This window comes from Colossoma macropomum, unplaced genomic scaffold (genome assembly GCF_904425465.1).
Source record: "Colossoma macropomum unplaced genomic scaffold, Colossoma_macropomum, whole genome shotgun sequence".
Lineage (NCBI taxonomy): Eukaryota > Metazoa > Chordata > Actinopteri > Characiformes > Serrasalmidae > Colossoma > Colossoma macropomum.
Window position 1 is genome coordinate 382,329 of NW_023494990.1, and position 12,914 is coordinate 395,242.

Here is a 12,914-nt window from a genome sequence, read left to right on the forward strand (position 1 = left end):
GTGTTGTTTTATAATGTGTTCCCTGAGAACTTCAGTAAATTCCTTTACCTGAAATCTATATAAACAATGGCAACATCTTCAATAATGATGCCAGGTGCAAATAGCACCTTTTTTGTAGCATTAGAACTTGATTTTTAATTACAACCAATTACAATGAAAACAATTATGTTCCAGCAAGTTTTTAGTCCATGTGCAGAAGATTGGTTTAATTAACTTCATATATCTCTGCACAGAACAAAACAAACAAATAACTAAATATTTGAAAAACATTGAAGGTACTTGTAAAGTGGACTTGTATTTACCATCACTGTTGGAAATAAACATATTAAAGAGAATTGTTCTTTAAAAAAATTACCACCTCAACCTACTAGTAATGTGACTGTCTTCTGACTCTTTTACAATCAGATTTTTTTTCCTGCAGGTTGTTGAAAAACACTGCAACAGAGGAAGCTTGTGATTCTCTGACTAAAGTTCTAGGAATAAACCCCTTACTGCAGACAGAGCTGGATCTGAGTGGGAAAATACAAGGAGATTTAGAAGTGAAGAAGATCTCTTATCTACTGGAGGATTTACACTGCAGAACTCAGAAACTTAAGTATGTAGTAAAATTCATAATTTAAAAATCATATTTGTTATGTTTAGGGGGAAAATCGTTAATAAGCCCAGTGACCTTAAATACATATTTGCACGTTTGATGGGAAATATTTATATTTCAACATTTGGGTGTATTTTAAGCCACTGTTCATGCAGTGAATGCACATCATCTATATCTGTTACTGTAAATTAATAGCCAATACAATTTCTTTAGTTTAATATACTTATGTCCATTTGTCCTGAACACATAAAAGTCAACAATGAAAAGTTTGCTTTAAATAGTGATCTTGGAAATAAACATTTTCACAATTATTTGATATACATTTCCGCAGAGATTATTAAGTAAATGAATGGCATTGATGACATCATTCCTCAAAATGTTGATATATTATTCCAAATAAAAAAAAAGTCTGAGCTAGCAGCTGGAGTTAGAAGTCACCTGGCCAATAGCAGTTTGGACAGTTTGGACTATTAGTCGACAAGAAATACTCAGAAACTCATCATGGTGGTTTTAAAAAATAGCACTCCTGCTCTGTATTTACTGAATCATCATACTAAAATATCTTCGTATTTCTTTCCTGTTTTAAAACTTTTCAATTGTTCTGTTTTTTTTTTTATTCTATGTTTTTTAAAGAGAAATTATTTAGGGTACTGGCTTTATTATGCTAAGAGAGAGAATAATCTTTAATAATTTCAGAATTAAATACATGTGTAACCAGGGTGCCATAATACATTTGAAAATGCTAGAAATGGAAATATAAAAGACTGGAAATATAAAAGACAGATGAAAGGAAATTTGGAAAATACTGTATTTTCCATATATTTTTCCCATTTCCTGTTATATTTCTCCATTGCCTTTACCATTTCAAATGTATTTCTTTGCTGTTGTTAATGTGTTTGTATTGTGTTTTTTTTTGTATTTTCCTTTACAATTAGATACAAATAGATTTTAGCATTGACTAGTTCTTAGACACCAGAAACATTAGTACACTGATGCCAAGGTAGCATGAAACAATGTATCAGCATCAACTGAACAACTCACCCTGACTGATATCCTGCTGGTGTCTGTAGGGAGCAGTTTTTATATTTCGTTAACTTTCTTGTTTTGTTAATATTGAGGTAAAGGTATATTAAGGTGCCATTCAAATGTTTTTTGTTTTTAGATTTTGTTTGTCTGATTACCCCTGCTTGTATGGGGTTGCTAATACTCATTCACTAAAGATTTAAACTTATATCCTATCTCTGAATTAGGGGTGCAACAATTAATCAACTTAGTCAACTAAAATCGACGACCAAATTATTTGGCAACTATTTTAACTGTTGATTAGTTGGTGACGTCATCGCATATGTTTCTTGCGCTAACTAGGAGTGTTTTTTGCCTTTTACTGGACGGTTAACAAAAAACGCAAAAATACAGGGTGATTGAAAAAGATTCATCCGATTTCAAAATGATTTATTTCACTTTTTACAAGTGCTCAATATGAACCTCCTCCAGCTGTACGGACAACATCAACATGATAGTGAAGTTCATCCCACACTAGATTGAGCACGTTGGGTGTCACTGCACTCAGGGCTCTTTCAGTGCAATTTCGGAGATCATCCAATGTTGTGGAACCAATGATGAATGCTCTGAGCTGTAGGAGGTTCACTGCCAACTAAAATCATGTTGCACAGTTATGACGAATTCACTCTTATTGAAGTGGAGAATGCAAAACACTTTCTTCTTCAGGGGTCACCATCTCCTTGCAAACTGAAGGGAGCCATCTTCTGGTGACAGAAACTCTATAACCCCCTCTTTCAATTGGTATGTGAATGATTTCTAGACACCTCACGGTTATAAAAATATGGCGCTTTGAAATTGGATTAATCTTTTTAAATCACCCTGTATTACTGGTACTACTTTGCACATCCTTGATTTTAAATTTTGACAGGAAAAAGATTGTTATTTTATTTATCTTTTGTATCAGCAGGAAAGATCATTAAAACAGTCAATTTTTAAATAAGGTATTCATCTTTATTGTCTTTATTGTTAGCTAGCAAATGCATAAAACAACCTCAAGCTAAATTTAAAAGCTGACAATTACGTAAGAGATATTTGGTAATTGAGTGATTGATAATCTGAATAATCAATTATTCATTTCAATAATTGATAGATTATTCAGTTATCTAAATAGTCGTTTGTTGCAGCCCTACTCTGAATGTTCTTGTAAGAGCTGCCTGGTGACCAGGACAACCTTTTCCATAAGCTGTTTAATAATGCAACATTAAATAAAATGCAGTTGTTCTGTTAGCTAGCTTTAGCTGTTAAATCAGGATACTTACCAATATTTGAGAAAAATGTGACAGGTTAGCTAACTGCATAACATACAGTGTACATACAGAGTTTGTCTTCCAAAAGTAAAGCTGATGATGTGACACTGTAGTCAAGAAGCAAGAACAGCTGATACTCCTTGTTTTGTACAGAGTGTTGTAGAAATATGTAAGGAATTTGAGTGTTTTTGAACTCAGGCAACACCATATGAAAAGACTGATTCCCAGGGTAGTTCCCTAATAGAAATCTGAATTGACAAATGCTCTCTGCTTCCCCTAAGCCCTTTGTGACTCACATCTCTGGATTAAAAACAGAATTTTACCCATTTTACCCGGCAAAAGGAATCATTCTCATAACTAGCACCTCAATTTCCTAACAAAAACTAAATTACAGTTAGCTCAAACATGCTCTAACATGCTAATCTGAAGTCAGTGCTCCCAAAATTTCACCAGTATGTGGACTTTGCAACCTGGTGGGCTAACATGCTGGATCTTGTTTACACAAACATCCCCGGCACATAAAGGGCTGAGCCCTGCCCCCACTACACTACAGCTACTCAGACCACATCTCTGTGATGCTCATTCCAGCATACAGACCGCTCATCAGATGTGCCAAACCAGACCAGAAGCAAGTGAGAACCTGGCCACCAGGAGCTATCTCTGCTCTTCAAGACTGTTTTGAGCACACTGACTGGGAGATGTTCAGAGAAGCAGCAACCTCCGGTGACTCCATCAACCTGGAGGAGTATACAGAATCAGTGACTGGCTACATCAGCAAGTGCATTGATGATGTTACTGTCTCCAAACTCATCACAACTCACCCCAACCAGAAACCATGGATGACTGCAGAGGTGCGCACACTGCTGAGAACCCGTGACAAGGCTTTCAAGTCAAGGGACAAAGCAAGCCTCAGGATAGCAAGAGCCAGGCTTTCCCAGGCCATCAAAGAGGCTAAGCGTGCCTACTCAAAGAAAATCCACAATCACTTTCAAAACATTGCTGACACACAGCGCATGTGGCAGGGCATCCAGGCCATCACCAACTACAAGCCACCTCCACCTGCTTGTGACAGTGATGCCTCCCTTCCAGACGCGCTAAATAACTTCTATGCTCGGTTTGAAGCACAGAATGGCACGACAGCGAGAAAAAAAACACTCCTCCTCCAAATGAACAGGTACTGTGTCTGTCCACAGCTAATGTGCGGAGAACTCTACACAGAGTTAATCCACTGAAAGCACCAGGATCCGACAGCATACCGGGCAGAGTGCTTAGAGAATGCGCCGTACAGCTGGCTGATGTTCTCACGGACATATTCAACATCTCTCTGAGCACTGCAGTCGTTCCAATGTGCTTCAAGTCCACCTTAATCATCCCTGTGCCGAAGAAGTCTCCAGTGTCCTGCCTCAATGACTACCGTCCCGTTGCACTCACTCCAATCATCATGAAGTGCTTTGAGAGGCTTGTCATGAGGCACATTAAAGACCAGCTTCCTCCTTCACTGGACTCACTGCAATTTGCATATCGCCCCAACTGCTCAACAGATGACGCCATCTTCACCACACTCCACCTGGCTCTCACCCACCTAGACAATAGAGACACCTATGTCAGAATGCTGTTCATAGACTTCAGTTCAGCATTCAACACCATCATCCCCAAGCAGCTGATTGGAAAGCTGAGCCTGCTGGGCCTGAACACCTCCCTCTGTAACTGGGTCCTGGACTTCCTGACTGAGAGACCTCAGTTAGTCAAGATAGGTAATAACTTCTCCAGCACCACCACACTGAGCACCGGTGCCCCTCAGGGCTGTGTGCTTAGTCCGCTGCTGTTTACCCTGCTGACTCATGACTGTTCTGCAAAGTACAGCTCAAACCACATCATCAAGTTTGCTGATGACACGACTGTGGTGGGTCTGATCAGCAAGAATGATGAGTCAGCGTACAGAGAGGAGGTGCAGCGGCTAACAGACTGGTGCGGAACCAACAACCTGTCTCTGAATGTAGACAAAACTAAGGAGATGATTGTTGACTTCCGAAGAGTGCGAGGTGACCACCGCCCACTTAACATCACTGACTCTGCTGTGGAAATAATCCAGAGCACCAAGTTCCTCGGAGTCCACATCACAGAGAACCTCACCTGGTCCCTCAACACCAACTCCATAGCCAAGAAAGCCCAGCAGTGCCTCTACTTCCTGCGGAGCCTGAAGAAGGCTCATCTCCCCCCTCCCACCCTCACCATGTTCTACAGGGGGACCGTGGAGAGCATCCTAAGCAGCTGCATCACCGCCTGGTTTGGGAATTGCACCACCTCTGACCGCAAGACCCTACAGCGCATAGTGAGGACAGCTGAGAAGATCATCGGGGTCTCTCTCCCCTCCATCATGGACATCTGCACCACACGTTGTATCTGGAAAGCCACCAGCATTGTGGACAACCCCATCCATCCCTCACATGGACTTTTTTCACTGCTGCCGTTTGGCAGAAGGTACCGGAGCATCCGTGCCATCACTGCCAGACTCTGCAACAGCTTTGTCCCTCAAGCAATCAGGTTTTTAAATTCACAAGGGCTGAACTAACCCCTCCCCCAACACCCCTCTTTTGATGCACTACTTGCACTATCTGGAACATTGCTCCTAATGCTGTGTTTACACTGCTTTACTACCTCAGTAACTGCTGTGCTCACGTATATTATCTGACTGTGTAAACTCGCAGATCACAGCATGTTAAATACCTCTGCACCTTATTCCACTACCTCATGCTCAGAAATGAGTGCTGTGTCGGTGCTGCACTGTCCTGTCTGTTTACTCTGTCTAATGTCTGTTTAATTTATTGTATTGTTTCTAGCTTAATTTTTTTGTTTGCACACTTATGTCTGCACGTTTGCACTTTGTACTTTTTGTTCCTTGTTGCACCTTGTTCCTGGAGGAACGTAATTTCACTCCACTGTGTACTTGTACATAGATGGAATGACAATAAAAGCCTCTTGACTTGACTTGACTTGACTCTGGCACAGGCCTAGGCAATTGACTAAAAATGATATGCCAACGAAATCTGCAGGCAGATTTTTTCCATGCTCCTTGTAAACACTTTTAAAGTTCAGTCTAAAAATTTGATCTTATTAACACAAACTCCTACTTCTCAGATGTCCAGTTTTGGTGTTCTAGTGCAAATATTCTTTTTTGTCTATTTCCTTTTCAATTTTTTTCCAAAAGACATACATCTGGAAATTTTAAATTAGAAAAATACACTTGAAAATTGAAAAAAAAAACTACTGGGAATTGCATTTGGGGAGGGAAAAGGGTGAATCTATTTCCACATGCATTTCCCAACTGTCTCAATACTGTGTTACCCTGTATCCTTCATAGACATATCAGTAAAAAATGAAAAAAATCATATGAACCATTGTTTTTTTTAGACTCTTTGTAGTTTTTAATTTGTTTTAATATCTTTACAGATTTACAAAAAAAAATTCTTATTCAACAAATTTTATCTTTTCTCCACTATCTCTGTCTGTCTGCAGGCTGAATAAGAGCAGTATTACAAAGGAAGGCTGTGCTGCACTATCATCAGCTCTTTGTTCAAATCCTTTACACCTGATAGAGCTGGATCTGAGTGAAAATAAACTAGGAAACTCTGGAGTGAAGAACATCTGTGTCATGTTGGAGAATTCTGACTGTAAACTACAGAAACTGGAGTAAGATCATTTAAAATAAAAAGCACAACATCCAATATTTCATCTTGATTTTAATTACTAGACATCAATTTTTTCTGTTGTTATTGTTGATATTCACACAAGATTGCTGGTTAGTATTTTAAAGAACACACATTGAATCTTTATTATGGTGTTGTTCTTTGTTTAGCAAAGTCCAAATTAGACATGTAAATAGTTTATTGTGCATTAACCTTTATCATTATGACTAAGTAAAAGCAGTGAAGCTGTGACTATTGTGCCTTATTAATTGTAATTATACACAATAAACACTTTGTTAGGCCTTGTTATGGAAGACGTCTTTAGCATATACATTCACATCCTATTAATATATAACAGGCAGCATTTGATTCTAGATCATGTCAAGTTTATTGCAGTGTATTACATTTATTAAGCCACTGATACTTTAAGATGTGTTTCATATTCAAAAGTGCAATTCTAGCCAGTGAATGTATGGAACACAATACTGACATATTTGTTGAGTATTCCATCTTGTTTGGCAACCAAAATTCCATTAATAGGTAGTGATGCATTTTGTGACAAACTGAATATTTGTTTAGCACTTTTTAACATCTAATTATTGGTAACTAAATATATAAAACATTTTGAACTATTATTGACTTAGTAGCTCTAGAAGACACTACTCAAAACCTACAGAAATAAAATGCTTCTAATCCTACAGTAAAATTATGTGAAATTTGATGACTATCCGACACTTAATAATTACCATAATAAAGCTTTAATAGAGTGTTTATTGTGCATTATAAATACTAATAATGCAAATGCTAGTGAAAAGTGTCTACTTTGGGCTTTACTGCAAAAAAAATTAATATGTGTTCCTTAAAATAAAGTATTATCAAAATAATTATAGTGGTATTTTCAATGATGGCAGATTCAGCTTGTGCAATACTGACTAGTTGAGAGGTCCTTCCAGAAAAATAAGTTCTTTTTGTCCAAAATTGTCAACTTGACTGGTTTGTGATGGAGATGCCCATCTGCAGCAGCATTTTGCATATTTTTCTGATTTTTTTTATTCTAAATTAATTCTAATTATTTGTTCTGTATAGTCTCTCATTTTGCAGAGTAACAGGGGAAGGATATGTTGTTCTGGCTTCTGCTCTGAAATCAAACCCTTCATTACCCTTGATAGAGCTGGATGTTGGAGGCAATGACCCTGGAGACACAGGAGTGAAACTCCTCACTGATCTACTAGAGGATTCAAACTACAAACTTAAGAGACTGAGGTGAAGTTCTCTGGGGAGGAAATTGGGTATTCTGAGCTGTACACATGTGCATAGTTTAAAACAAAGAAATAATAACTTTATCTTAAGTTTAAATATGCTTAGTATAATAGAGTACATCTCTTTATTTATTTTATTATGCACCATAATTCTACCCAAAATATTGTGTTGATCCATTGCTTACAAACCAGCAAATGTTGCCATTTGCCAACAATCCCTACGATTATGCCATGAAATACAATGATTACAAAATAGCAAATAAATGAAATGAAAATAATAATAACTAGAAGGCTATAAATAGAATGCTAAACTGTACTATAAATCTAAATCTTAACTGTAAATCATATTGATTGATTAAATAGAAAAAAAATGAATGAGATAAAACATTGATTCAATGGAGTTGTGAGAAAAATAAGGAAAGTAAAAACTGTATTGCAAGATATATATGAAAAATTATGTATGTAAATTACAAACTCAATCCAAAAAAGTTAAGAGTGTAGGTAAACTTCAACTAAAAACAGAGAGCAGTGAAATTTGAACCTGTTTTGACCTGTATTCAACTGAAAATAGTACAAAACAAGATATTTAATATTTTGTCTAATTAACTTCATTGTTTTTGTACATATATGCGTATTCTAAAGTTGATTTATTATATATATTTATTTATATATATATATATATATTTACTATATAGAGTGTTCCAAACACATAGTGTCTTAAAGAGATACAGTGTGGGCAAAACAGATGTTATTCTTATAGCTGGAATTACATGTTCTAAAGCAGACACCAATGATATTGGAAGGTTAAGCCACACATTATTACCATAAATCCAATAAACTCACACAGGGTGTAGTAGGTGAGAGATAATGGATAGAAATGTCAAAGGTTTAACAAACTCCACGCAATCATATACAGGGTGATTCAAAAAGATCTGTCCTATTTCAAAATAATGTATTTATTTGTAAATCATTACAGAACAATGCAGTAAATTATAAAGTCTTTAAGTGAGCATAAGTGAGCATATTATGTAAATTTACAAGTGCTCAGTATGAACCTCCTCCAGCTGTATGGACAATATCAATGCCACATTCAAATTCATCCCAGAATCGATTGAGCATGTCAGGTGTCGCTGCACTCACAGCTCTTTCAGTGCGATTTTGGAGATCATCCAGTGTTGTTGGGAGTGGCACATAAACAGAATTCTTAATGTACCCCCACAAAAAAAGACATTAAGACATTTAAACAGTGCTTTATTGGAGTGTTCATTCAAATTGATTTGTTTATTTGAACTGGTTGTTTTTTTAAGTAAAAATGTGAAAATATACTTTCTGGTTTTGTGTTTTTTTCTTTTGCATGCTATTTTTGTTGCTGTTGTTGAAAAGCTGAGTTTATATGTAACATGCGTAATGTAAGTAAAATGTGAAGCTAAAAAAAAAAACATTTATTTCACTGCAGGTTATAAATTGGGTTTGTATTTGCCTACACTGCTGGAAATATATATGAAAGTGATTTTTTCCTAAAAATTCTTACTTTCAAATTTAGTAATAGTGCCTTATTTTTCACTCCGCAGGTTGTTGAAAAGTTCTACTGCAGAGGAAGTCTATGATTCTCTGAATAAAGTTCTAGGAACAAACCCCTTACTGCAGACAGAGCTGGATCTGAGTGGGAAAATACAAGGAGATTCAGAACTGAAGAAGATCTCTGGTCTACTGAAAGATTTACACTGCAGACCTAACAAACTAAAGTGTGTATAAATTGTTTTTAAACAGAAATATGAAATGCCTGTTTAGCAATGAATATTGTTACTTGTGTTACCGTTTTAGTACAACCCCTGTTCCAAAAAAGTTGGGATGCTGTGTAATACGTAAATGAAAAAAATACAATGATGTGAATGATGAATGCTTCTATATTTAATTGAAAGTAGTACAAAGACAACATATCAACTGTTAAAACTAAGAAATTTTATTGATTTAGAAAAATATGCCTACTTTCAAATTGGTCCAAAACACCTTCCAAAAAAGCATGTTTACCACTGTTTAGCATCACCTCCTCTTTTAATTGGAAATTAAGGAGACTAATTGCTGTAGTTTTGAAAGTGAAATGTTCTCCCATTCTTGCTTGATAGAGAATTTCAGCTGCTCAACAGTTTGGGGTTTACTTTGTCATACTTTTCATTTCATAATGTGCCAAATGTTTTGAATGAGGGCCAGGTTGGACTGCAGGCACACCAGTTTAGTAGAGTCATGCTTTTGTTATACGTGCAGAATGTGGTTTGGCATTGTTTTGCTGAAATAAGCAAAGCCTTCCTTGTAAAAGACATCTTCTGGATGGCAGCACATGTTCCTCCAAAACCTGTATGTATTGTTCAGCATTAATGGTGCCTTAACAGATGTGCAAGCCATGCTGTGTTCACTAATCCACACTTATAGCATCACGGATGCTGGCTAATAATAACAATAATAAAAACTAATAACAAGTCAGATTGTCTTTAGCTTAGAGGACACAGTGTTCATGATTTCCAAAAAGAATTTCAAATTTTGACTTGACGGACCACAGGACACTTCTACTTTGCCTTAGTCCATCTTAAATGTGTCTGGGCCTAGAGAAGGCAGCATTTCTGGATTCTGTTGTGTAATGCAGTGCCACCTGAGGGCCTGAAGATCACGACCAGCCGATAATGGTTTTAGCCATGTCCATTGCATACAGAGAATTCTTCAAATTCTCTGAGTCTTTTTATGATATTGTGTACCATATATAAGGAAATCCTTAATAATAACATTTAATAAACATACTTTATTTAAATTCACACATAACACCTCAACATCAAGACTTTCTATATTCAAATCCGACTTATAATTTTTTCTTACCAGTAATTTTATCAGTGAATTTTCTTTAAATTCAATTTTCCCCACCTTTATTCTGTTCCCAGGATGAATAAGAACAGTATTACAGAGGAAGGCTGTGCTGCTCTATCATCAGCTCTTTGTTCAAACCCTTCACACCTGATAGAGCTGGATCTGAGTGAGAATAAACTAGGAAACTCTGGAGTGAAGAAGATCTGTTCTCTACTGAACAATCAGCACTGTAAACTGCAGAAACTGGGGTGAGTTCTAGTTAAAGTTCTATTTGAGCTTAAATATGCAAACACATTTGAATGTAAACTAAAGCATGCATTTAAAATATATAGGCTTCTTAAAGTACAACAAACATCAATCATGGTTTTATTACAGCCAAGATGTGTTCTCTCTCTCCAGTCTTTCATTCTGCACTATAACAGAGGAAGGATATGCTTCTCTGGCTTCAGCACTGAAATCAAACCCCTCATCACACCTGACAGAGCTGGATCTCAGAGGGAATGATCCTGGAGATACAGGAGTGAAGATGCTCACAGATCTAATAGAGGATCCAAAATGTAAACTGAAGACACTGAGGTAGATATTGTAGGAAATGTTGGCATCATGAACTTCAAAATCTCAAACTCTCATTTGCCTTATGTCTACGCAAAACTTTAATATATTTACTGTTTTTTTTTTTACTTAAACTGGTATTTTTAATGGATCTTGTACATTTGCCTTGAACTTACCTTCATTACTAGACATAAATTGGTAAAAGAGAATGGTTCTTGAAGAAGTTTCTTGCAAATTGACTTTGTGAGTCTGTTTTCCTCTCTCTGCAGACTGCTGAACAGTTCTGCTGCACAGGAAATCTGTGATTTTCTGACTAAAGCTCTAGGAACAAACCCCTTACTGCTGAGAGAGCTGAATCTGAGTGGGAAAATACAAGGAGATTCACATCTGAAGCAGATCTCTCATCTACTGGAGGATTCACACTGCAAAACTAAGAAACTTATGTGTGTAGTTTCATGCATAATTTGAAGTATTTATAAATATAAATATAAAAAGTCAATTAACTACTATACATTGACATTGTGCCACTTGCTAATAGAATAACATTACTATATTTGTACTACTGTAATATTTGTATAGAATATTTTTTCATAATCTATTTACACATAACATATCAACATAGATTTTATTATGAATTATGTTTGTTCGTGAGAACCTCTCCTTTTTGTCTGTAGGCTGAATGACAGCAGTATTACAGAGGAAGGCTGTGCTGCTCTATCATCAGCTCTTTGTTCAAACCCTTCACACTTGATAGAGCTGGATCTGAGTGAGAATGAACTAGTAAACTCTGGAGTGAAGCAGATCTGTTCTCTACTGAACAACCAGTGCTGTAAGCTGCAGAGACTGAGGTGAGCTATAGTTGTTCCATGTAAAAAAAAAAAAATGAATTAAACACATTTTTAATGAAGAGACAACACGTGATGCAGACAAATTCATACATTTAGGCACAGAAATACAGGCCTTTAAAATAATTAATATACTTCTGACACCTCTAGGTTAAATTGTGACATTTGGAGGCTGGAACAGACATTTAAGTGAGATTCTTGTATGCTGCAGTTTTACAGTTCAGTAAATACTTCAATTCAAAGCCTAAGCTTATCGGACAAGCCTGTTTCCTAGGGAATATCTGCTCTGCCGCTCAGCCTAGACCTGCATGTCAGACAAAACTGCAATCTTACCAAGGGTGTGTTTAGTATGGTTTCAGGCATTTTGTTTTATGTACCTGCAATTTCTGACTGCAGACATTAGTGCCTTCATTAGACACAAAACCTTCATCCTTTAGTAGCATGTCAGTGTCAAACTTGTCAGATTGTGAATGTAAAACTAGTTAAAAATACTAATTTACTAGTGCTAAAGTAAATTTTTACTGCAGTGAAGGAACAGCACTAACCCTTAGATCATTCACAAACAACATCTCTGTCTCTGTACTAGGGTTAGAATAAACATCTGACTGGAATTTCTCTGCCAAATTATTAGATACCAAGTGTGCATATAATTGTTTAAAACAATTAAGATGTAGATTTTACAGTAAGATTTTACTGGGTGATTGAAATTAAGGTACTATAGTATGTACTATGACCTATGCTACTCTTTTATATAGTAAGAGTTTTACCAAGGCAGTCTTAAGCATCAGGGAAAACAGCAGTTGACAGAGAAC

At 36.5% G+C, this 12,914-nt stretch overlaps 1 pseudogene; it reads left to right on the forward strand.

The window, feature by feature from the left end:
* The window catches only part of LOC118800651, a 132,742-nt pseudogene that overhangs the window by 8,483 nt on the left and 111,345 nt on the right, over positions 1 to 12,914 (forward strand).